Source organism: Cibotium barometz, chromosome 40 (assembly GCF_041138505.1).
Source record: "Cibotium barometz isolate CiBa-2024 chromosome 40, ASM4113850v1, whole genome shotgun sequence".
Lineage (NCBI taxonomy): Eukaryota > Viridiplantae > Streptophyta > Polypodiopsida > Cyatheales > Cibotiaceae > Cibotium > Cibotium barometz.
Genome location: NC_141085.1, coordinates 19,054,247 through 19,079,781, shown reverse-complemented (window position 1 = coordinate 19,079,781; position 25,535 = coordinate 19,054,247). Strand labels below are relative to the sequence as shown.

At 43.9% G+C, this 25,535-nt stretch overlaps 1 pseudogene across 1 annotated transcript; it reads left to right on the top strand.

Moving 5' to 3' along the window:
• Positions 1–14,625: 14,625 nt before the first annotated feature.
• Positions 14,626–16,004, top strand: LOC147615279 (putative CCR4-associated factor 1 homolog 10 pseudogene; annotated as a pseudogene). Its single transcript, XR_015262808.1, has one exon. The product of XR_015262808.1 is annotated as a putative CCR4-associated factor 1 homolog 10 pseudogene (transcript).
• The last annotated feature ends 9,531 nt before the right edge of the window (positions 16,005–25,535 follow it).

Here is a 25,535-nt window from a genome sequence, read left to right as displayed (position 1 = left end):
AGTATGGATGTGGATGTGTATGTGATAAGTATGGATGTGGATGTATGTGAAAGGATAGATGTGGATGTGTATGTGGTAAGTATGGATGTGGATGTATGTGGGAGAATATATGTGGATGTAAATGTGATGGTTATGAACAAAAATTGAAGCGATGAGATGTGATGTAAATTGGATAGATATGAATGATAAGGGATGTGAATGAATGACATAGGATGTGAATGAATGATAAGGGATGTGAATGGATGTGATGTGATGTGAATCGAGATGTGAATGAATGATATAGGACGTGAATGAATGATAAGGGATGTGAATGGATGTGATGTGATGTGAATCGGGATGTGAATGAATGATAAGGGATGTGAATGGATGTGATGTGATGTGAATCCGGATGTGAATGAATGATAAGGGATGTGAATGGATGTGATGTGATGTTATCACATTCATTTCACATCACATCTCATTCATTCACATCCTGATTCACATGCTAACATATTCATTCATGTCCCTTATCGTTCATTCACATTCTGATTCACATCACATCACATCCATTCACATCCCTTATCATTCATTCACATCCTGATTCACATCACATCACATCCATTCACATCCCTTATCATTCATTCACATCCTATATCATTCATTCACATCCCGATTCACATCACATCACATCCATTCACATCCCTTATCATTCATTCACATCCTATGTCATTCATTCACATCCTTTATCATTCATATCTATCCAATTTACATCACATCTCATCGCTTCAATTTTCGTTCATAATCATCATATTTACATCCACATATATTCTCCCACATACATCCACATCCATACTTATCACATACACATCCACATCTATCCTTTCACATACATCCACATCCATACTTATCACATACATATCCACATCTATCCTTTCACATACATCCACATCCATACTTATCACATACACATCTATCCTTTCACATACATCCACATCCATACTTATCACATACACATCCACATCTATCCTTTCACATACATCCACATCCATACTTATCGCATACACATCCACATCTATCCTTTCACATACATCCACATCCATACTAATCACATACACATCCACATCTATCCTTTCACATACACACATCCACATCCATTCTTTCACATACATCCACATCCATCCTTCACATACACATACACATCCACATCTATCCTTTCACATACATCCACATCCATAATAATCACATACACATCCACATCTATCCTTTCACATACACACATCCACATCCATTCTTTCACATACATCCACATCCATCCATCCATTCATTCTTTCACATACATCCACATCCACATCCATCCTTCACATACATCCACATCCATCCATCCATTCATTCCCTTTAGACCAGTCATGTACCATCTTTGCTTCTCTCATGAACACGCATCCTAAGATAATTTCATATGATTCTTGTTGTTTGGAAAATTCCATAACAATGAAGGTATGTTTTACCCGATGTTTAAGAACCTTGATCTTCAAATCTCGTAACACCCCAATAGGTTTGGCGATAGTCTCATCAACCATCTTGAAAATGATGTTTGAGACTTCTAGACGTGGCTTGGCCCAGCATTTCTTGGTGATTATGCTCACTCCCGCACCACCATCTTGGACTCCCATTATTGTGATGCCCTTGGCCGTAATTGGTAGTAGTGCATTGGATTCATCACCTTTGAAATATTATCCCAGCTTATTAAGTGAAATTTTAACCCCATGGATTTAGTATTTTCTTCTTCCTCTGGGGCTATCGATTCAAGTGTCTCCATTGTATATCAAGGACATGCCTTATGCATGTCAGTAAATGGTGGTAATCCGACATTGAGTTCTCCATTAAGTAGAGCTCTCATCGATTCAACCGATTCAGGATCTCCCCTTAATCGGGCTGTTATAGTTGTATTGGTTTGTGAGGCCATAAAGTCTAACAATTTGGGGATATTTAGAGGTATGTTCATTACCTCCTTTCCATAAGTAGGTTCCGGTGAGACTGGAAAATCCATTTTCGAGAAGGGCTCAGCATAGAGGTTTGCGAATCTCAGTAGTAGGCATTAGGGTGCTAGGGTGTACAGTATCTGAGACTCTCACTTTCTTGGGTTTTGGTTCAAGCTCCTCTTGGGTCTTTGTAACTAAATCACCAAATTCTTAGAGTTGCTCAATTTCCCTCTGAGTGTGTCAAGATAAGAGCCAAGTTTTGTCATGTGTGATTTAGTCTCAAGAATTGCATGTTCTCGTGGGGTGTCCTTCCCTGCGCTCTTGGTTTTGGAGGGTATTTCCCTACCCTGTTCAAAATTTGCCCTTGTGTCCAAGGAGTCTGATTCCTCATCTAGGTCCCTAATGAAGACTGGCTCTTGAGGCATCCCAAGCTTTATCTTTTTGGTTTCCTTTAATTTCCCATCCTTCATGGACATTTTTCTCCTTTTTTTTTTTCTTCTTCTTAGATTCTGCTATACCGAGGCTATAGATCGTTGCTCGAGAACATGCTGGTTTTGGGCCTGTAGCTTAGGTGATAGCATTGAGCGGGGTGTGATCTAGATTTTTAAGGATCGGACTTTGAGTTTGATTACTTACCCCAATCATGTTTAGGGGTGTGATGATGGGTCGTCCTGTTTGTGGACTCGTCACTCACCACAATCTTTATGGGGTAGTCCTTAATCCAATGATCTATGTCACAACGGTTCACAGGTAGTCGGTGGCATGTTTTAGGAGACTTCTTGGTTGAGATGAGGAAACTTAAGAGGGCACTCTGAAACTCGATGGGGACCTTGACAGCGGTAGCATTGAAGAGACATTCTTCTAGCTGTGGCATTAATGTCCCGGCCCCTACCCATTGCAGTAAGTTGGTAAACTGGCTTGACTCCCCCTCTTCTATCCTACATAATAGTTAGGATGAAGCTTTGTGGGTTCTCAAAGAGGTGGGTTTGAAATCTACCTTATATTCTTGGTAATCAATAGGCTCCTTGTCGAAGCTTACTTGATTAAGAGGTGTGATCCTCGAGGGAGGTGGTTGAGGTCCCAAGACTAGTGGAGGTAACGACACATTTTATGCATTGTAAATCCCCCTTGCAATGGGTGGTTGTGTCGTCTGATCCGCATTGGGTTGAGATGTTGTTGGAGGCATTATGGTTGGTGGTTGTTGCGATGGGGCTAGTAAAGCCAATTATTGAGGCCTAGAAGCATTAGTAAGGGTTTGCAAATGCGTGTGACACTGTGAAGCCTCATGACCATAACGTCCACAAAAGGTACAATTACCATTATAGCATACCCTTAGAATTCGACACTTAGTGAGATTGAATGTCCTTGCCGCCGGTAAATTGAGCACCATTGAAGCTCTCGCCTTGGGTACATATGTACGTTTTCGCGGGCTCTATTGGCCTTCATTCCCTCTTGGAGTGCTTTCATGAAATCCGTGAAATTCATCTCCGCTAAAGTGTCACCTTTAGCAAGGGGTTTAATTGTAGAAGTGCTTTGTCTCGTGACTCCGGAGGCAATAGATTTAGAATCTGATGCTTTAGCTCCTTTTGACCATGAGATTATCCTCTAGTTGGATGGCATTTGTTGTGACTTCATCCCATGTAGTGATCCCTCTAATGACTAAACCATTATAGATCGCTTCATGGTCAAGTCCGTGGATGAACCTATCCAGCAATTGATTATTCAAGTAGCATTCATGCGGAAGGCAACGAGAGTTCAAATGCTTGAGACAGCTAATAAAATTGCTAACCGACTCCTCTTCCTCTCTCTTGGCTTTGTGTAGCTGGGAAGCTACACCCCATAAGACTCCTTCACACATAAATTGCTTTCAAGAACAATCTCCTAAGGGCGGTGAAGTTTAAGCGTTCCTCAATCCTAGGTGCCATAGTTGATGCAATGCCATCTAGTGGAGGAGGCAATGAATTAGTATTATCTTGGGTAGGAGCAACTCTGGGATCTAAGAAAGTGAAGCTCATACTAGTGAGTCCCTATAGCATGGCCTTGTGGGTTAGAGGATGTGGGTTGGTCCATGGTAAAGCCAGGTGATACTACAAAAGTAGGATCTGCTGGGCTCACAGGAGGTGTTACAATTTCTCTCATTGTGGGCATCCTTGCTTTGGACGTCCCAACTTGCGCCATGGGTCTTTGGATTCTTTCATGTTCAATGACCCCATATATACAATCGCAGATACCCTGCAATCGTTTCTCCTCAGTTGTGGCTCCGGATATGGATTGACAATCCCTTCCCAGCTAACGCCATACGCTTGGCCTCCTGTGGTGAAATCCACAAGAGTTTCTGTGGATGCGTCATACTCCCAATCATTTGTGAGAAGACGTTGATCCATGATTTGCATGCCTAGCTCTTTCCTCGAGGTAGACGCAATGTTATTATTTGTATCCAACACTACTTGCGCAGTCTTGGCATGGGACTCGTATTGGGTTGATTGGGCTACTAGTCATCGCTGTTGTGCCAATTGCAAGGTCCCTTCCTTCTTTGCTCTAACAGCTTGGATTAATTCCTCTACCGCATGTACTTCTTCTAATGTCCTACCACATCGGGCATACGCACTTGTGTAGAAGGTGGTTCGATGGTCACAGTTTTACAACAGGTGTAATAGGAGCTGCATGGATAGGAATATCAACACCATGAACGCTCCTTGCTTGTTTGCAGAGCGATGAGAGAACACCAGGTGTCTCTCTGGAGTTAACCTTAACTCCATCATATGACCTATAGGTCATAAGGTCTAGCTCAAAGGTAGCGGTTAAGGACGAACCTCTAAGGTGGCTGGCTACGCGGCCAAAAATACTGGTGATTGGCTTGGCTAGTGAGACCTGGTTAGGATTCTCACTTCTTGGGGGCTGGGGATCCTTCCATTGAGTCGAAATTTGAAGATGTCTCACTGGTCCCCAGTAGAGGTCCTTTTACAATGCTAAACTAGGTTTCAACCGAACATCCTGAGCCCAGTGTACACTGGTATGTACCTAGTTCGATAGATGCACTATTGTCTATTTCGGTCTCTAATACATGCCCAAATCATAGGTGCATGTGATTATAGGGTGCAAGAAGGTCCTATAGATGCCCTGGACAAGTTTTGGAATTTTTAAAAATTTTGGTTTTTTTTCAAAATTTTTTTTGGATTGGCCAAAGTTTATTCGAAACACGTGTGTGTTTCTTAACCCATGTGGCACCAGAAATAGTGGACTTTTTTCAGGTGGGTCAAACGTTGTAGGCACTGGCTCCCATCGTTAAGGAAGCTCCTTAACTATGTAAAATTATAAATTTTTTGGGTGTCGCACAAGTTGCGTCAATGTGATGGCCTAAAACATATAATACGCACAAGTTGGGTGTTACACAAGTTGCGTCAATGTGATCGTAATGGCCTAAAACATATAATACGCAAGTTTGTGCGAGCACTTCCCAAAAAAATTATATTTTTTTTCCTCCCCCGACCTTTTACCTTTCCCCCTTCAACTTTTACTTTTCACTTTTTTTTTAAATTTTTTACATTTTTATATTTTACGTTTCACTTTTACTATTTATTGTTTACTGTTTACAGTTTCACTTTTCGGTTTCACCAAAAAGGGGGGGTTTTCTTGGATTCTTTGACTTGGGGCCTGCACGCATTAAATGCGTCCAGCCACACAAAACAGATTTTTGGAAATTTGTGGCTAATGGCCTAAAAGTCTACATGCATTAAGATGCCTCAAATTAGGGAGAGAATTAAGTGTAATTAACCCGTGTTAATTACACTAATGAGAAATTGCAGAAAACACAAAAATTTATGTGTGCACCCAATCCTCCCCTAATTTCTGTTATTATCCCAATTTCTCCACATAAGGAGTTAAAATTGGATTAAACCCTATGCTAGGAAACCAATTCTATGGTATGTTTTACCCTATTCTTTCCATTTGATGCTCAATTTGACAGTTTTTAATTTTGAAATTGAAAAAACATGCAAAAACTAGAAAATACAGAATTTAGAAATTGGACTTGCAATTGAAATGTGAAAGAGGAATTAATCTAAATGAACTAATTGTAACACTCACAAGAAATGAAAAACAAGTAGAAATCGGACAATATGTAGGAATTTGAACAAAGTGCAAAAATTACAGAATTTGTAAAAAATGCAAAAATCAACTAGAATGTAAACATTGCTACAAAATTCCATCTATTCATTTCTACCCTTCATCCAAAAACAGAAAACATAATTAAAACAGAATTCAAAGATACACACACGCATTCCAAATGCATTGTGGCTATGCGATAGGGCTATTCCCCAGTAGCGGCTCCATTTATGGGAAGCCCTTGCACCATAGAAAGAGTGCAAGAACTAGCCAATGTCGTGGGGCCTTGCCTCACCGCACTCGAGAGCATAAACAACTCAAACCGAGAGGTTAATCTACCATAATCTAGCCTACCATTGTATAAACGGAATGTGTCATTCACCTCGTTGATTGCTTATGCTCGAATTCATGTAGGAGAGATTGTTGCCGCGTAGCCACCATCCAGCTCCGCTCCAATGCTGCTCGCCGCACTCCAATAGAAGTTTGACTCTACTCTCTCACACATGCAAGCAAGCAAGCACAAAATATCTCAAACATGTAATAGGCAAACAAGAAAGCAATAGCATAAAAGTATGGAGAAGAAGAGCACTCTCTTGAATAGCATAAAAGAATGAGTGGTCACTATACACAATGACCCCCTTATCTTGGTCCATCACCTTCACACCTTGGGTGGCCATACTAAAAAATAGGTCCATGGTGGTTAGCCACGGCCGCCTAGGCTTATGCAAAACCCTAATCTAAGAATACAATCTCCAATATTAATCCCATGGCGTGCCTTTCATAGACAAGCAACGACGATTGCACACGTAAAATATACAATGACGCTAGAGAGGTGTTCAATGAGGGTTAACAACTATTTCAACCATAGAAATAAAGTTTCTAAAGCATGTAAAAACCTCTAAGGATACACCCATGTGTGCCTCAAGTAGTCATCAATAAAAGTCACAAAGTAGAGATATCCCCTGATTGATGGTGTCCTCATAGGACTACATATATCACTATGTAGTCCCCTGATTGATGGTGTCCTCATAGGACTACATATATCACTATGTATAACCTATAATATTTGGACAACCCTTGTATAACCTACATATATCACTCACTATGTATAACCATCAATAAAAGTCACAAAGTAAGATATCCCCTGATTGATGGTGTCCTCATAGGACTACATATATCACTATGTATAACCTATAATATTTGGACAACCCTTACTAATCCATCTTTCAAGAATGATGCACATTGCATCTTGACCTAAAATGAACCTCTCGTATATATGTTTGACAAAGACCTCAAGATTTGGCACCATTGACACCATCTCTTGTGTTTTAAGGCACAACAAACTCCCAAAATTCAAGTGACCAAAGCGGGCATGCCATCTGCATCACTCATAGCACATGTGGTAGTAGAACTAAATAAGAATAATGTGCCACTCTCTCATACCTGTCCAACCTACAAATCCTATGGCTTGGAGTATCGGTGGATACTAAAGTGATGTCTCCATCACTCTAATGATGAACTGTACACTTGCTCAGCAAATCCAACCCCTAGGGCTACCCTAGCACTCTGATCATGAACTGTACACTTGCCGTCAACAAATCCAACCACTAGGGCTACCCTAGAAATGGAAGAGACTAACAGTAAGTGCTTTTTAATGAACACACGAATTTTGGGAGAGTGATTGTTTCCCACTTTACAGTAGTGAGAACAACCTTACAAACTTATTTCACTTGATATGAAGAGTTGTTTGCACATGTGATTGTGCCTCCTTGAGAAGTAAACTCAAGGGAGGAGATAAATCACGTTGAGAAGTAATGTAATTGCTAGTACCACCATCAAAATACTAGACGTGCAGATATGTCACTGACATGTATATATCATGGAAAGAAGGTTCATAACTGCTGTGCAATCATCCCTTGTGCGTAGTTTGGTGACTCCTTTTAAGCATTTAGTGATGATGTATCAACCATGCCAGACTCTTTCTTTCTCTCCTTCTCTAGCCTTTTTCTACATTCATTGATATAATGGTCTGGTTTCCGACAATAGTTGCATTTTTATTTGTTCTTAGGCTTATCACCCCCTTGTCAACATCCTTGCTAGAAGATTGGGTTGATTCTGCCTATGGCTTGTAGCTGCCTTGAGAAAAGGCTTGTAGTTACCTTGACACAAAAGGCTTTGCCTTTACCTTTTTGATTGGCAGAGAATGTATGATCTCCCACACACATACTAGTTTGGTTTTGTCAGGATTGATCTTCCTTCTAGAGCACTGCAAACCAACTCATCAAACGTAAGGGCACTGGGGCTACCCTTCATTATGAACCAAAGTATGGATGCAAAACCTTGATATGAATTCAATAAAGCAGTGAGAACAGTAGACACTAATGAACTTCCCGAATAGGCTCATTAATACATGCAAGCTACTCTTTGAGATATTTGATCCTTGTGAGAAACTCATGAAGTCTCTCTCTCATTCATATGCTTGGATTCTAACTACTTATGTAAGCAGGCCACTTGTGCCCCGTTACGCACCTAGTAATGATAAGCACATTGCTTGGTAGTTTTACTACATGAATGAATATAAGGAATAATGCTCATTTTTTCATGAAATATGCCACCAATTCATGTGCTTATGTGTATCCCTTCCATCCCCCCTGGCTTATTCTTCTATAGGAGGTGTGCGGAGGTAGATGCCATAGTTACATTTGAACTAGTATCACCATCTATCCCACTTGGCTTCTTTCATTGTGGGAGTTGTGTGGAGGCAGATGCCACAATTACATCTAAGCTAGTATCATCATCCAAAGTACATATACTATCTTTCCTATGCCCTATCCTATAGTGATGCGAGATAGGGCATGCCTCAATGCTAATAACAACATTCCAAAGCCCTTTGTTGGCAACAACTAATACATGACACATTATATAGGACCACAACAAGTATTCGGTCCCATCAAATCCTCAGTATAAAGCATCCCAAATTCGTCACTGCTTGCTTGCCATTTTAACATGCAAATAATGAATCTCTGACACAAAATGCAAATATCTCGATGACTTGTATAGCAAGTATTATCAATGATGGGGCTAAATGTAACCAAGATGGCTGCCAGTAGATCACTGATGATGACAAAGAAACATGCAAAGTGTATGAAAATTGGCAGAGTGTAGAGTGTAGAAATGTTACTAGTAGGAATGTAGAAATAGATGACAATAATGATGATGTTGTTAAAGCTGATGATGAGCTCAAAGATGTGATATCAATGATGATGATGGCCCTATCTCTTTACACATCGAATGCTACTGTAGAAAACTCAAAAAATCAAGCAAAGATAGTTCAAATTGACACTCCCTCTCCCAGATGTCTACAGAAACCTTACAGCATGTGAATGAGCCCCAAAATGTGTCTGAAATGCGTAACTTTTTTTGTTATCATAGTTAACATCACACTCTAGGGTGGTATACTTCCTCCACCTAAGAGGATAGCTCAATTTGAGACAATCAAAAGAGCAAGTTGAGGAGGAGATGACTAGGGGTGAGGGCCAAGAGAACCTACTCGGATAGAGTGGCGAGACAAAGGTAGTAACACACACACACACAACTGTAGCAAGTAAGAAGAGATAGAGAGAAGCACAACACTCAAACTAGATTGATAAGGAAACACATTTTTTTGAACATTTTTTATTTTTCAAGGTTTATTACTATTTTTTGGGTTTTTTAATATATAATAGGGTTTCTTAGCAACATTCTAATGTCACAATTTTCAATTCAATTTTACAAAAAACAAAAACTATTAAGATTAATAATTTGAAACTAATCTTGGCAAAAAATACAAAAATGCTTACGTACACTAATTTCCTAATCAATCTAAGACTGATGCTCATAAAATAATGATGAAATCAACCAACTGGAGAGAAAACCAGAGCTTGCTCTTACTCCCATGAGATAAATAATAGAACAAACTAATCAACATAAAACACAAAATGTGTGAAGGGTAGAAGCAAAGCCTACTCTAATCACACAAATCCACTCCTAAACAACCAAATAGCATACATGTTCACTAAAGAACTCAAATCCTCCTCTAGAACACATCTCCTAACATTCTACCAACAATCTACAACAAAGTACAAGATAGAGTGAGAATAATAGAAGATTTTTTAGTAGAAGATAGCTCTACTTTCTTACCTTAGCTATACGACTAATTCAATCTCCAACACTGGTGCCATTTGCTCATGTCAAGAACCTTCTTGCTCTCTAGCAAGGAACCATAGTGCTAGTGGTTAAATATCGCTTGTCTTTGATCATGGAAGTCCCTATTGGATACACCTCTTGTATAGAGGGTGGACACTTGTAAGGGTGTGAACATAACTCAAATAATGGTTGTAGAACCACCCACCCATGAGGACACCTCAGTGGGACACATGGTAGCCTAGCATGTGATACTTGTCAAGTGCTTGCCTATCCATGTAATAATGGGCAGACACTTGTAAGGGTGTGAACATAACTCAAAAATGGCTGTAGAACCAGCCACCTATGAGGACACCTCAATGGACACATGGAAGCCTCAAAGGTGGACACCTTAGAGGTGGTTCACACACAAGTAAGACACTTACACATTGCCACTCTCTAGGAGGTTGTTCACAAACACACAAAAGCAATACCTTGATCCCAACAATTGTAAGGTCTTACATCATGAAGTCAATGATTTTGATGTCCTAGTGAACACTTTTTGGTTATAACTTATCCAAGGCAAGCTCCTACTTTATAGAGATTCAAGGTATCATTCAACATTATCCTTACCATATGCCCTTGTTGCTCTTCCTTCTTCTAGCTTTACTTCACTAGAAAGTTTAATTTTGTGGTACTCCACTTCAAAGTACTAGAAATTTTTGAGTCATTGATGAAATTTTGGGAGATTGTGTTATAGTTTCTTCTAGCTTTACTTCACTAGAAAGTTTAATTTTGTGGTACTCCACTTCAAAGTACTAGAAATTTTTGAGTCATTGATGAAATTTTGGGAGATTGTGTTATAGTGCATGACAATCTTAATATGTCTAAGATGTCACTTGGTTGTTTTTTTATCGGGAAAAGAATCTATTTTCTTGGGAAAAGAACCTACTGATAAAAAACATCATGTAAGTGTTCAACACAGAGGATTTCCAAGTACTATACCCATTACATAAAAAGTTACTATACCCCTTACATAAAAAGAACCTATTTTCTTGGAAAGTATTCAACATAGAGGATTTCTAGTTACTATACCCCTTACATAAAAAGTTACTATACCCCTTACACAAAAGAACCTATTTTCTTGGGAAAAGAGCCTATTGAAAAAAAAACATCATGCAAAGGGTTGGAAAGCATTCAACACAGATGATTTCCGGTTACTATACCCCTTACACAAAAAGAATCTATTTTCTTGGGAAAAGAACCTATTGACCCAAAAAAATTAATCATGCAAGTGTTGGAAAGTATTTAACATAGAGGATTTCTAGTTACTATACCCCTTACATAAAAAGTTATTATAGTGCATATCAATCTTAATATGTCTAAGATGTCACTTGGGTTTTTCTTTTTGAAAAAGAACCTATTGACAAAATGAACCTATTTTCTTAGGAAAAGAACCTATTGACCAATAAAAAAAGCGTTTAAGTGGAAAGCATTTAAGTGGAAAGCATTTAACACAGAGGATTTCCAGTTACCCCTTATATAAAAAGCTACTATACCCCTTACATAAAAGGTTATAATGTTGTAAGTAAGAATCTTTATAGGTAGATGATTTTCTCCTCTTGGCACTCTCACATATTGCTTACGCATACTTGCAAAAACACAACTCTAAAGATTTGAGTAACTCATGTTACCTCTAGACTCGAAAATATGTAAATGGCATTTTGAAGAATCTCTTTAAGTGTGTGTGTGTGTGTGTGTGTGTGTGTGAGAGAGAGAGAGAGAGAGAGAGAGAGAGAGAGAGAGAGAGAGAGAGAGAGAGATTTATACACAATTTTAGAATGAATTGTTCATATATTTTAATTAATAGTTATCATATTAGTTATTTGATTATAGTATTATAAATAATTTATAAACTAGATACAATATATTATTGTAGAGTATCAATTATTTATAATATTAGTCACAATAATACCATCTTTATGTCATTATGTTCATATTAAGCATTGTACTAAAATTTGATTACTATTACTCATAATAATACCATCTTTGTGTCATTAGGTTTATATTAAGCATTATATCACTGCATATACTAATACAAATTTTACGTACCATTGCTAATTTGGTATTGGATAATAAGAGAGGGAGATAAGAAAAGGGTATGAGAGAGAGAGAGAGAGAGAGAGAGAGAGGGAGAGAGAGTGTGTAATTTATAAGTTATATTAAATCTTTCAGTTGATAGCAAAAATACCGTCATCAACACATTCATATGCCCTTCTTTCATTAAGGTAGGGGGCAAAAATGATGGTTTACCATGAGGTTATTTGTTTTTTTATGCTCCATCAACTTTAGCTAGACTTTCACATTTTGGTATACGATACTAAAAATAAAATCTAAAAATATGTTGGAATTGTGTGACGAATAAATTGATTCATATTGAAAATGTGTAGATAACATGCTAGTGATGTGGGCGATACATTAAACATGAAAAAGTTACATGCCTACAAATTTGCACAAGGCAATATTACATTAATTCTCAAAGCTTAACATGTCATGCATGACATTGAGAAACCTAGAAATATATTTGAAAACTTATGTTCATTTATGAGATATTTATAGAGATATATCATTGATTGGTGCCCTCCACATACTAGTTTAGCACACGAGAGCTATTTTTAAAAAAAAGTCAAGACAAGCTATGAATTATGAAGAAGAACCCTCATTGTTTTAGACTTTAACTGAATTAGTTAGAAGAGAAGATGCTAGAATCATTTCTTTGGAGTAAAGGTACATTCTTGATAATTCTTTCATCTAAGCATGCATAACTTCATAGCTTTTGATATTTTCAATGTCAAATATGAGAACGTTAGCATACATACTAAAAAGGTGCAAGAAGGTGACAAAAGATAGGTGGGTGAACAATTAGGAGGGAGGGAGGCCACCCTCCATTTTTAATATGCATGTGCACCCCCACACTCTCTTGTGTGTGTGTGTGTCTGTGTGTTAGGTGAGAACCTTCAAGTTAACTTTAGCTAGCCATAATAATAGAAATGTGTAAGATCAATTAGTCTTAATAGGAGCATATGACTATTAGCAAGTTACAATGTGATCTAGATTTTTAGAGACACTCTTAAATTTGAATTGAGACTAGTTAGAAAGTAACCTAGATTTTTAGAGACACTCTTAAAATCAAATTAAGACTAGTACCTAGATTGAGAAATATTCTTATTAAAATTTAATGTTAAGATGGTTGGTAGGTTGTTTTTTGGAAAGGTTTATATTTATTAAAATCTAACCTTAAGATGGTTGGTAGGTTATTGTTTTTTGGAAAGGTTTATATTTATTAAAATCTAATCTTAAGATGGTTAGTAGGTTATTGTTTTTGGAAAGGGTTATATTTATTAATCTACATAGTGCACCATTCCCGCAGGGCTTTGGTCGATAATGCCTCACCCCCATCTCTAGGAGGCTACATGCCTGTGGGCACATGGTAAAAAATGTAGCGCCCATGTTGTCGTGTACATTGAAATTAAACTCTTTCATAAAAATGAAGATAGGTTATAAGATCCTAGAGCATTTCCAAGGGGCCCGCAAGTGTTAAAAATATCATAAAACCCAACATGAAAGAGTGGAAGCACATACACCCCATCAAAATAAGAACTAACTACAACCCTCAAAATAAGAACTAACTACAACCCTCAAAATGTTCAAAAAATGGCAAAAGAAAAAGAAAAAGTAGCGGATTCCAATGCATTTTCATCATGCCACATATAGGGCTAGATGCGTTTCATAGACAAACACACAACTTGGAGCACAATCGAGGTGACAGTGTGCAAGGTTATAGCGCAAGGAAGAGTTGGCTAAAGGCACATGACAATGGGAATGCCATAGCTATTCTCATTATCTCTTCATATTGACAACTAAATAAGACATTATTTTCCTAAGGACAAGATTAATGTCATGTGGCATCCTAAGCAACTACAAATGAGCCAAAAATGGGCATTCAGTTGAGCAAAGACAAGATCAAAGCATAAAGAGTGAGGATGGAAGTGAGTGCATTCTGGGTAAAATTAGAAAGGAACGTGTCGCTAGGAGTCAAAACCACTAGGTGGAGCATTCAAGCAAGAGGGCTTGAGCTCTGAAAAGGTAGAACATTGAAAGGGGTTTGCTAGGAAATCCTTGGAAGTTTGGTGTTGCACGGGGGCAAGGTAGGAAATCAAACTTTGGTGAGCTACGGTGCTCTAGGAGTGAGTTGTATGGTGCGATACTCATGTATAGTGATAGAACCATGTGAAACCACCCTTCTTTTTTTTCTTTTTCTTTTTTTTTGGGGGGGTATTTTAATTGTCCAAGACCTACAATTTGATCAAAAGGACATAAAAGGAGGCACCGCCCAAGGCCACCGTAGTACTTTACATACAGTTTGACCCGTCCTCCTGTTTCCTCCTACCGGCCTTTGCGATCGCCATAGCCGTAGCTTCTGAAGCTTGTTGCACCAGCAGGTTTTCGCTGCAGCACGCAGCTTCGCCATCGCCCCTTCCCCTCCCCTCGTCTCTTCCTCCCTCATCGCGTTTCGTTCACCCTCCCGCCCGCCCGCCCGCTTCCTCGGTTTCCTCTTCACCTATCCACCCATGCCGACCTCCTGCTCCCCCTCCACCGCCTAGATCTGAGCTTTCTTTCCTCTTCGCCGTCCTTGCACAGAGACGCTAGACACTCAGGGAATGCTCCTGCTGGCTTCACCTCTCCTCTCATGTCCCTGCACCTTCCACCTTCTTGGAGGCAAACATTTCTCTCAGATACCATACAGTTTCCGAAACCCTAGCTGCACCCCACGCTGCAGAGCTTTTGAGCGATGGCGGTGATGCCGAACAAAGACGAGCTAATGATAAGGGAGGTATGGGCCGCCAATCTGGACGAAGAGATCGGGCTGATACGGGGGATTGTGGACGATTACCCTTACGTGGCCATGGATACAGAGTTCCCAGGGACTGTGTTGAAGCCAGTGACGGTGCCCAGGGGCACTCCAGCCTACAATTACACGTCGTTGAGGGCCAACGTGAACACGTTGAAGCTGATACAACTCGGCTTGACCTTCTGCGATGAGCACGGAGCTCTGCCTAGGTGCGGCACAGACAAGCTTTGCATATGGCAGTTTAACTTCTGCGAGTTCAGCCCGCAGGAAGATGTGTTTGCGCAGGAGTCCATAGATCTTCTGAGGGGAGCAGGTTTGGACTTCAAGAAGAACAAGGAGGAAGGAATCGAGTTTCTCAGATTCGGAGAGCTCTTTATATCCTCTGGCGTTGTGCTCAATTCCAGCATGCACTGGATCACCTTCCACTGTGCTCAGGATATCGGCTACCTTCTCAGAGTGCTGACCTGCAAGAAGCTTCCCGAGCTAGAATCCGATTTCATCGCCATGGTCCATATCTACTTCCCCACCCTCTACGACATCAGGTACATGATGAAGTTCTACGGCCTGCGTGGTAGCCTTGCCAACCTTGCTGTATTGCTAGGCATTGAGAGACTCGGCATCTCTCACCAAGCAGGTTCCGACAGCCTGCTCACTTCCTGTGTGTACCGTAAAATGAAAGAGAGGTACTGTGATGGATCTTTTGAGCAGTACGCTGGAGTTCTCTATGGATTGGGAGTAGACTGTCTTAGTTACTGAGAATGATTTGCTGAAGAGTTTGGCGGTGTCTATTGACCTGCCCTTCCTCTTTTTGTAAGTTGATCTGCAAATATATGGTCGAAAACTATCTACAAAGATAGTTTTGTTTAAAATGATTTGTGTCATTTGTGATGCTTCTGTTGCTCAGTTGTTTGCCTGGCTTCCCATGTGTTTACATGATTATGCTTGCAGATTGTCTGTTAAGCTCTGGTTTGCTTCTAATTGGCAAGAATTGTTGATTCAATGTAATTGGTGAAATATATAATTGTGGCATGACAGCGTTTGAAGTTAGTCTATGTTCAGTAGGCAGGAATTTGATGGACACATCAGCCATATTAGTAATTAGTAGTCATGCATTTGCCACACGGGTAGTTGCTGGTCATGCATTTGCGATTTTAGTAATTGGCTAGCCATACTAGTGATTTGTGGTCATGATGATTGAAATGGATTTCTATGCCAATCACAGGTTGTCTTGATCTATATTCAAACCCTCATGTCAATTCAACAGGAGGCTCGATGCAGTGAAGCCTTTTTTTACACAGTTTGTAAGTATTGGATCCAGATGAGGCTTGTCCTGGATATCAGGGCTTCATTTTTATGAAGGTAGCCTGCAGCTTGGGTACATGAGGCAGTTGCATTGTGCTTGCCAGAGTTGCAATGCGCCCTTTCGCCCAGACCAATACAGCCTGATTTTGAGCAGTTTAATGCTACCAATTTGACTGATCAAGCCAGTGATATGCTCGATATACGAGTTCAGAGTGGGATAGGGTTCTGAATTAGTCTTACTTGACAATTTTTATGGAGCCACCTTCCCAAACTTTACAACGCTTAGATCTTCTGACCATTGAGATGCTATTCTTTATAATCTTGTTATTATGACTGGATAGGGAAGGGTGACACGAGTCTTTTATGGCAGGAACCTAGAAGTTTCATTTGACTTCACAGTTGATATTGAAACATGCAGACCAAGGAGTTATAGTTCTTTCTGTCTCTGCAGAGTTTAAATTTCTGTGGGCTTTCAAACCCATGTTTATTGGTTTGGAGACATCAGTGGGTTTAATTGACTTATATTAATAAACATGTAACAGCATTGATATCTTCCTTGAAGGTCCCTAATATTCCAATCTTGATTTCTCAAGTTCATTTCCCTTATATCATCTTCATAAATCTTAAAGATTTTGGTCTCTTAAAATTAAGCACCTCAATCCCTCCTTATTCACAATAAAAAATCATTCAATTAGGCCTCTGGAAGGACAAAGCATTGTTTTATGTACATGTCAACTGTAGTAACTGAGTGAAGTGCTTGCCTTTCATGCCATATCTAGTCACGGATTTGGTGGGCCGACTCAATGGAGGTAGCCCATTCTTTAATCTTGTGAGAAATCTGTGCTACTGCTGTAAAACTGAAAACAGAGAATAAAACAACATATTTGTGTAGACAGTAGACTGCAAATGATCAAGAACCTGAATATGAATGAAGGTACGGCACGAGGGAGGCCCGTGAGTGCTGGTATGTACAAGTTAGGGCTGAAATAAAAAATATGCAATGCAGGGCCTCATAAATGGGCAGATTCAAGCATGCAGGGAGTCTATTTGGGGATGAACAATATTTCCAACACCTCCTCTCAGCGCCAGATGGGCGGACCAACGTTGGCACGCTGACGTAAGATCTCCAAAGAAGCAGGAGGGAGTGGTTTGGTGAAGAGTTTTGCAAGGTTGTCCTTGGTAGAACAATACACCGAGCGAAGAAGACCAAGTTCGATCCAATCTCGAACAAAATGATAATGCATTTCAATATGTTTGGATCCACCACGAATCACCGGGTTCTGTGCCAAAGCAATAGCACTTTGGTGGGAGTCCGAGAAAATTGTGATATGACAATCCTGTGCACAGCATAAATGTTATAGAATCTGATGAATTCACAAAATTCAGTCATGGAGAAAAGGCCATGGAGAAAAGGTAGGACTTATACGCAGCCTCAGTAGATGATGTAGCAACAATCCTCTGTTTCTGAGACTTCCAAGAAACCATTCCAGATCCAAGCATAAAGCAATATCCAGTACCATAACTGGATGTGCCATGAAGATACTGAAGAACCCGCAAAGCAGCTTGCCAGTGAGATTGTTGAGCCGCAGAGGAGAACTGACTCAGAATACTCAAGGCATAAAAGATATCCAGATGAGTGTTGTTGAAGTAGAGCAATGAATCAGCCAATTGCCGGTACTCAGTAGAATCAACCAAAGGGAGAATCATCGTCTTGTGTACAGCCAGCACCGTAGGGGGGAGAGAATGCTAGGCAATTGCTGTCCTAGTGTTCGGCTAGCACTCATAAGGGAAAGGGAACAAGAACTCTTTGCTGCCCTGCAGTTTTGTTCCACTCGATAGATGACATCTCCACTTTCATAGCCGCAAATCATGGGCTTCCTGTGGAGACTTGGGCTCATCGATATCTTGTAGGGTACTCATAAGAGCATAGTTCACGGTATGACCGAAAGAAACAAGCAGAGAAGATCTCCGAGGACCGCAGATGCTTGAGAATGCAACTGGCTATTAGAAAGACTAGAGTCCTATAATAATTTCTAGACCCACGGGGGTGGACCAAACCTCCTCTCAAATCTGAAAGAAGAAAGGTACTGCTGCAGAAATAAATGTATCCAGGACAGCAGTGGATGGAGAAGAAACAACCAAATCTAGAGAAGATAATGAAGAGGCTGTAGATACTGGTGGAGAAGATGCAGGAAGCAATCCAGCTTTATGTAAGGAGCTGAAACAGAGGGTACAACGGGCTGAATTGGTGCTAAAGACACCGGAGTCACGCGGGTGTAGAAGCTTGCTGTGTAGATGAGAAAACTCTCCAATATCGGCTGGAAATGGGTCCAAAATCTGCTCAGAAGAGGTCATGGAAGAATGATATCGAGCCAAATGCTTCTGATTGACTCTACTGGCAGAGTGTGGGTACCCTCAATGGCTTCGTTGCATCTAGCTCGCCATATGCGCTAGGCTGCAATACTATTGCAAATCTCCCATCTTTGGCATGAGCCTAGATGCCGGTGATATGTAGGTGGGGCCGTGAGACTGGTACTACCGAAATGTGGTGGTGATAGACCTGAAGGGCTAGCCCTCCCCCATCCTCCTCGTATGCCCTGACCACCGCAGCCTCTGTGGCCCAAGCGACAGTGCCCCATGTAATGATCCATGTGGAGGCCTGTCCATAGTGAAGATGCAGAGAATCTGCGGCCAAACCTACTGAGCCTTTGGGAAATCCCAAAGACAATGTTGTTGAGACTCCTGAGGGTGGCCGCACCTCGGGCAAGCTGTTGGCCGACCCCCAACTACTAACCAAGTGCCGACCACCAAGCTCGTGTGTGCCATCAGCCAAAGAAAGAGGGTGATCTTTCTAGGCTAAACATCGTGCCCTCCAGAAAGCTCCAATCCACCCTATCATAAGTTTACTTACAGTCTAGCAGTAGCACTATGAGGTCCTGCCTGTTGGAGGCGGCAATTCTCGTAGCTACTCTCGGGTTTTTTTTTTTTTCCCAAGAAAAGATCCTTTCATTAGTTATAAAAAACGCCCGTAGGGCTACAAAAGATCCTCTCCTGCTCACAAGAAAAACAGAGCAGAGAACAAAGCAAGGCAGCCAGGGAGACTCTCCCTAGGTGCTGAAAAGTACAAGTATCAGTACAAAGCCGAATTTAAGACCTAATTCCAAGGTACCCAGTTGACCCAGGTCCATATCAATTGACTTTGGGGTTTCAATGGAAGTCTTCCAAGTGATAAACACATTACCTTGCCTCCCTCCCACCGCATTGTTAGGGACATACAACACTGGACCTAGAGCTTGGGCTATATCTCGCAAAGCAGGCCTGAGCCAGGGTGGAAGACTGACCACCTCCACCCACACAAGGCATGCACTCCGCATACTTTTATTAACGTTCAACATCGGATCAAAAGGAAAGACATGCACCAGACGTTGCCCAACAAATAGAGGCCCTTCAGCAAATAGCTTAGAGAGTGCTTGACCCTTGACAAAGAGGATGTTAAAGAAGCCTTTTTCCAAAAATAGAAAATCTTAGATACAACACTATCATGCAAAATACTCTCTTAAAGCCATATTCCTAATTCCCCTTTGGACAGAGGTTTATCTGGATAGAAAATGAATACACTGCACATCGAGAAATAGACCTATCTAGCTTCTGAGTGACGAATTCCTGGTTGAGCTTCTATATCATACAATAGGAGGGGGGAAAAGCCAAACAGGTGGCCTATAGTGCCAACGGGGGGACCCCGCGTGTAGGGTATAGAAGGGGCCGCTGTGCCAGGTGGTGTGAAAGGCCTGGCACCGCAAGATCGCCTCATCCGAGTCGCCCCGGATGTGGTCATACTGTCCTCGCAAGGTGTGGATCAACTCCTGCCAAATCCCCCGAACAGTCTCTGCTGGTGGCTCCAGTCTCCCCTCAAAGGCCCTGAAACACCGGGCCCTCCAGGTGAACCAGATGGTGAGGATGCTGAGGAGCTCCCATCGTAGATCCCTCTCCTGTGTCCAGCTGGCGGACGAGAAATCCGGTGAAGGAACAAGGCGAGGCTGGCCCCTAATGAATCTGATGGCCTGGCTGTCCTACTCCGTCTCATAGCCCATAGCAGGCCGCCCTGAGGAAGTCGACCAAGCAGCGGCACCCCACGTATACATACCCTCTGGAGAGAGGGGGGCCAGAATACGCAGCATCCACAGCCAAATCTGCTGCGCCTGAGAGCAGTCCCATAGGCAATGTCTCTGTGTCTCCATAGGGTGGCCGCATCGGACGCAGGCCACCAGAAGACCGTTGTAGACAAGCCAGGTGCCAAGTGCTGAGCCCCTGTGGTGGGCGACCAGCCACTGGAAAGTCGAGATCCTGCGGGCTTGTCGACTAGCCCAGAGCCGGGCCCAAAAATCCTCCAGGAACTCTTGTGAGAGTCCGTGTAGCCGCCAGTGCCCCGCTGCAGCTGGAGAGACCATCCTCCTTGCCGTCAAAATATGCCGCCCCAACCGAACAATATACTGAAAAAAGGTAATCTCTGTGGCCTCAAGGGATGCATAAGGATCATGCCATTTGTACTCACCAGGGTCCCACTAGAGCCGGGCCAAGGGGTGCGCTGCATATGCCCATATGCGCCAATCCGGGAGCACATCTGCAGGGTCTGGGTCAATATGCCACTTCCGAGAAGCGGCGGCCACTACCCGTATCCTCTGAAAGGTGCACTCTGCAACCAAAGGCGACTCCACCTCCACTCTCTGAAGTCTGCCCTCATCCTGAATCTCATAGTAGAGGCATCTGCCATCCTCAGTGCAAGCTCTGACAGCAATCAGGATCTCCAACTGTGTAAAGGCTCCCATCCACCGTGGGGCCACTAGCTCGATAGGCGTGAACCACTCCTCTGTGAGTGCCTCCTGAATATCATCCCTCATAATCAACCCCTCTCTGAAGTGACTCAGCCTCTCCACTTGGATCTCCTCTGGGAGACTGCAGAAGGCCTGCCAGTCTCCAAAGCTACGTGCTGGGCCTGCTGCCAAAGGTCCCGCTCCTCAACACAAGAAGGAGGTCTCTGAGAGAGCCCCGGTCTCAGTAGCTCCCAAGCTCTCAGGATGCTCAAGGCAAATCTGTCCTCCCATCCTCTACTGAGGCCTGTCCTCCTCATCTCTATGAAGATCCATTGAATCTCTGGTGCCCAAGTGCCCCCTGCTGGGGGAGCCCGAGCCTGCAGCCGCTGCAAAAGAAGCTCTTTCCAAGGCTCAGCGCCTGGAAGCAGCCCCCGAACAATAAGCTTCCCCAATAAGGCTCTACTCTGATCGACTGGATCTATAATGCCCAAGCCTCCCTGGGCCGTCGGAAGTGTAATAACTGCCCATGCAACCTTTGCCCGGGTTGGCTGACTGTCCCGCCCAGACCAAAGAAAGTTCCTGATCAGCCTCTGTACCTGGCTGATGCAAGAGCTCGAGAAGATCCAGCAAGATGTAATGTACCACATGGTCGCTAAAAGCACCTGATTTGCCACCACCACCCTCCCAGCCAAGGATAGCCGAGCTGTACTCCAATACAAAAGCTTCTTCCGAATGCTCAGAAGAAGCGGGGCAATCTGCTGCTCAAGTGACAAATCTAGTCCAATCTGGCATCCCAAATATCGCACTGCTGTGCCAGGAGGAATCCATCTAAAACCGGGGTCCGGGCTCCATGCCGGAGTGGGAGCGCTACTGATCCAAAAGGCCACTGTCTTGCGCCAATTGATCAATGCTCCCGAAGCTGCACTAAAAACCTGGAGCGACTGCTCTGCCCGAAGAAGATTGGCCTCCTGGCCATGCAAAAATAAGCCCGTGTCGTCAGCAAACTCAGCATCGAGCAGGTCCTCCCCCCGGACTGGGAGCCGGAGTCCTCTCAAACCAACCTCCTCTGCCGTCAAATACATGCTCATAGCCTCAGCAAAGAAGAGAAAAAGAAACGGGGCGAGAGGACACCCCTGTGACGGACTGATCTGGTCAGCTCAAAACTCGGCCCCCGTCCTCCTGCAATCAACACCTAGCTACGAGCTGTGGAATACAGAGCCGCCACCCCTCTAATCCAACCTGGCTCAAAGCCTAGGCGAAGCATAGTGCCCTCTAAGAAACCCCAATCGACTCTATCGTATGCCTTCTCAAAATCGAGAAGCATCACGACCAAGTCCTCACCAAGAAATCTAGCTCGGGCCGTCGCCTCCCGGAAGGTGAAAATGTTGTCAAGGATACTACGCTCCTTGACGAATCCTGTCTAGGTAGCATGAATCAACTCCCCCAGGAAGGGTTGGATCCTCAAACTCAAGGCCTTTGCTAAGACCTTGTAGACAGTATTGAGGATCGTAATAGGTCTCCAATGCCGAAGATCATCTGATACTCCCTCCCCCTTGGGGATAAGAAAGATCAAGCCCTCTGAAAAGCTCTGTGGCATCACCCCAGTGTCCAAAACATACTGAAAGCCCCTGCGGAGGCCTGGCCCTAAAAGGCCCCAATAGCGCATAAAAAAGGCAGGCGTCAGTCCGTCCTCCCCTGGGCAACTATGGCACGGCAGGACCCTCAAGGCCTCAGCAAGCTCAACCTCTGAAAGAGGCTCACCCAGAACTGTACGCATACGATCTGTGACCCTCCTCTGCACATGGGCCCACACAGTGTGTCTGCAAGCATCCCGAGCCTCAGTGGGCTGGCTCCGCTGAAAGCAGGTCTCTATAGAACCCAGTGGCAATGGCTCTGATCTCCCCGGGCTCAGTAGCTACCGATCCGTCCGGCCTCCCAAGCTGACGGACTCCTGCTCGAGCATGGCGGGGTCCAATAATCTCAAAAAACTCCCCAGTCACTCTATCACCAAGCTGCGTCCACTGAGAGGCCTGGCGACGATAGTAAAACTCATGTCTCTGCTCCTCTGCCTCTCTAACCTCCTGGCATGCCTGGCTCAGCTGGGACGCCACCCACTCACATGTAGGCTGCTGCTCCTGAAGGCGCTGAAGCGAACCAAGGCTGCGTCTGAGTCCCTGGGCACACTGGCCTGCTACATCCTGGTCAGATAACTGACTATCATGCCAGATCCTCTCAATGTCCTCAGCGAGACTAGGATCTGTAAGTACCCTCTCTGGGATCCTCAACTGCAAGCTGGGCTCCCGTGTCCTCTCAAGTGTCAAAATAACTGGCGCATGGTCTGAAAATGAGGTGCCAGCGAGAATGCCAACGGAGCCCCCTCGCTCCCCTAACCTGTCGCCCACATAAAAGCGATCAATCCGTGATAGATTAGTCCCTCCCTGCCGGCGATCCGACCGAGAGAAACTAAGACTGTCCTGAGAGCGGGAGAAGGCCCCATGCTGCCATGCATCAGTGATCCTCAGTGACATGCAAAATCGCTCCCAAGCTGCAAGCTCCGTGCCGTGCACTGTAACATGACTGCCTCCCACCCTATCGGCCGGGTCCTCAAGCATGTTGAAGTCTCCCCCGACACACCAATGTGCGGCCTCTAGCAATGCATCCGTAACCTGGGTCCAGAACTCTGCTCTGGCACTAGCATGGTTGGGCGCATAGACGTTGAGCACGCCCAATAGCTCATCATGCATCCTCAGAATGACATATTGTGCTCTACCAGGCACAATGATCCCTCGATCCACAATGGCCTGCCGCCATACATCTGCAATGACTATGCATACTCCTCCCTGTCCACCCAAAGGACCAAACCCTGCAGACCAAAAGGTGTCCCATCTACCAGGCATCACCGAACCATATCTCCGGATCCTGCTCTCACCCAAGTGGTCCTCCTGCATCATCAAAATATCAATGCTGCCACCAACCAGGCATCTCTGAAGCTCCTGCCTCAAGCAACCACGATAGCGTATATAATGTGCTCCGCCAAGGCCCTGTACATTCCATGAGATGATCCTCATGGATGACCTACTGAGGTGGATGTTGTCTCAGCCGTACGGCGGGCCTTCGCAAGCGGCTTGGATGGAGAGTAGTCCCCATCCGAGCGGCTACGAATCTGCCCACCCGGTGTGCTGCAAGAATCACGGATCAGGCGCCAGTGGCTGTGTCCCATGGCGACTGCCTCCCGTTCAGACAGAGCAACCTCGTGTATACATACATATCGAGGGTCGCGTGCTAAGTCTGCCACTATGCGAACGACCAAATGACGAATCCCTGAGGCATCCACACTCCCGGGATCCAAAAAAAAATAAGTCTCCTCTGCGGTGCTCGAGCAAGGTCGGTGCTCAGAGCCCTCCGGACTGCAGGTGAACGCCAGGGGACTGCCAGGGCCTCCCGGGGAGCTGAGGCGGGGGGGGGGGGGGGGGGGAGGAGGGGGGGGCGAGGGCGATGGAGAAGGAGCCGCTGCCGAAACCGGAGCGGGGGCGGGAGGAGGCGAAGGTGGAAGCGAGGCGGTAGGGGGGGGCGGGGGAGGGGGGGTGAAGGAGGGGGTGCTGGCATCTCCTGGTCCTCAGTCGTCGCAGGGGTCTCCTCCTGGAGGGGAGCAAAGCTGTTCCTCACGGGAACCCAGTGATGCTGAGACTGTGGCTACTGCTGCATCGGTCCCTGGGCGTGCTGCTGTGGCTGTCTCCCTCAACGGCGCCTGTACGACCCTGTGTTTTTCTCTGGACAGTATGCAGGTGTGCACGGGGACATGGTGGACAGTGTGAATGGCATCAGATTGGAGTTAAAAAGGAAGCCCATGTGTGGACAACCCCAAGTGTGAAGGGGGCAAAAAGATTTTAACTTAAAAGGTTTCAAAAACCATTAAAAAATCATTATAATGCCCTTCATGAAAGAAAACGTGGCCCTTATGCTATTTTGGGGCCACGTGTGTGCTTTTCTGAAGAAGAGGGGCTGGCGGGCAGAAAGGAGGCGCCTATCTCTTGATGAGTGTGTGCTTTCCGCAGGAGGAGGACTACTCTTACACGCCGGTTTCCTCCTTTGCACAGAGGCGGCTGCTGGACAGAGGAGTACTTGTGGGATGGTTCTCCTTTGCAAGGACAGCAGGCTCTACAGGCTTCTGACAGGTTGCAGAAGGGAAGGCGTTAGTGGCTGTGGGACTGGCTGTGCAGGCGGACTGAACAGCCGCGCTGCAGGTACAGGTGTCAGCATGCCACGCTCTCTCTCTCTCTCTTGGCA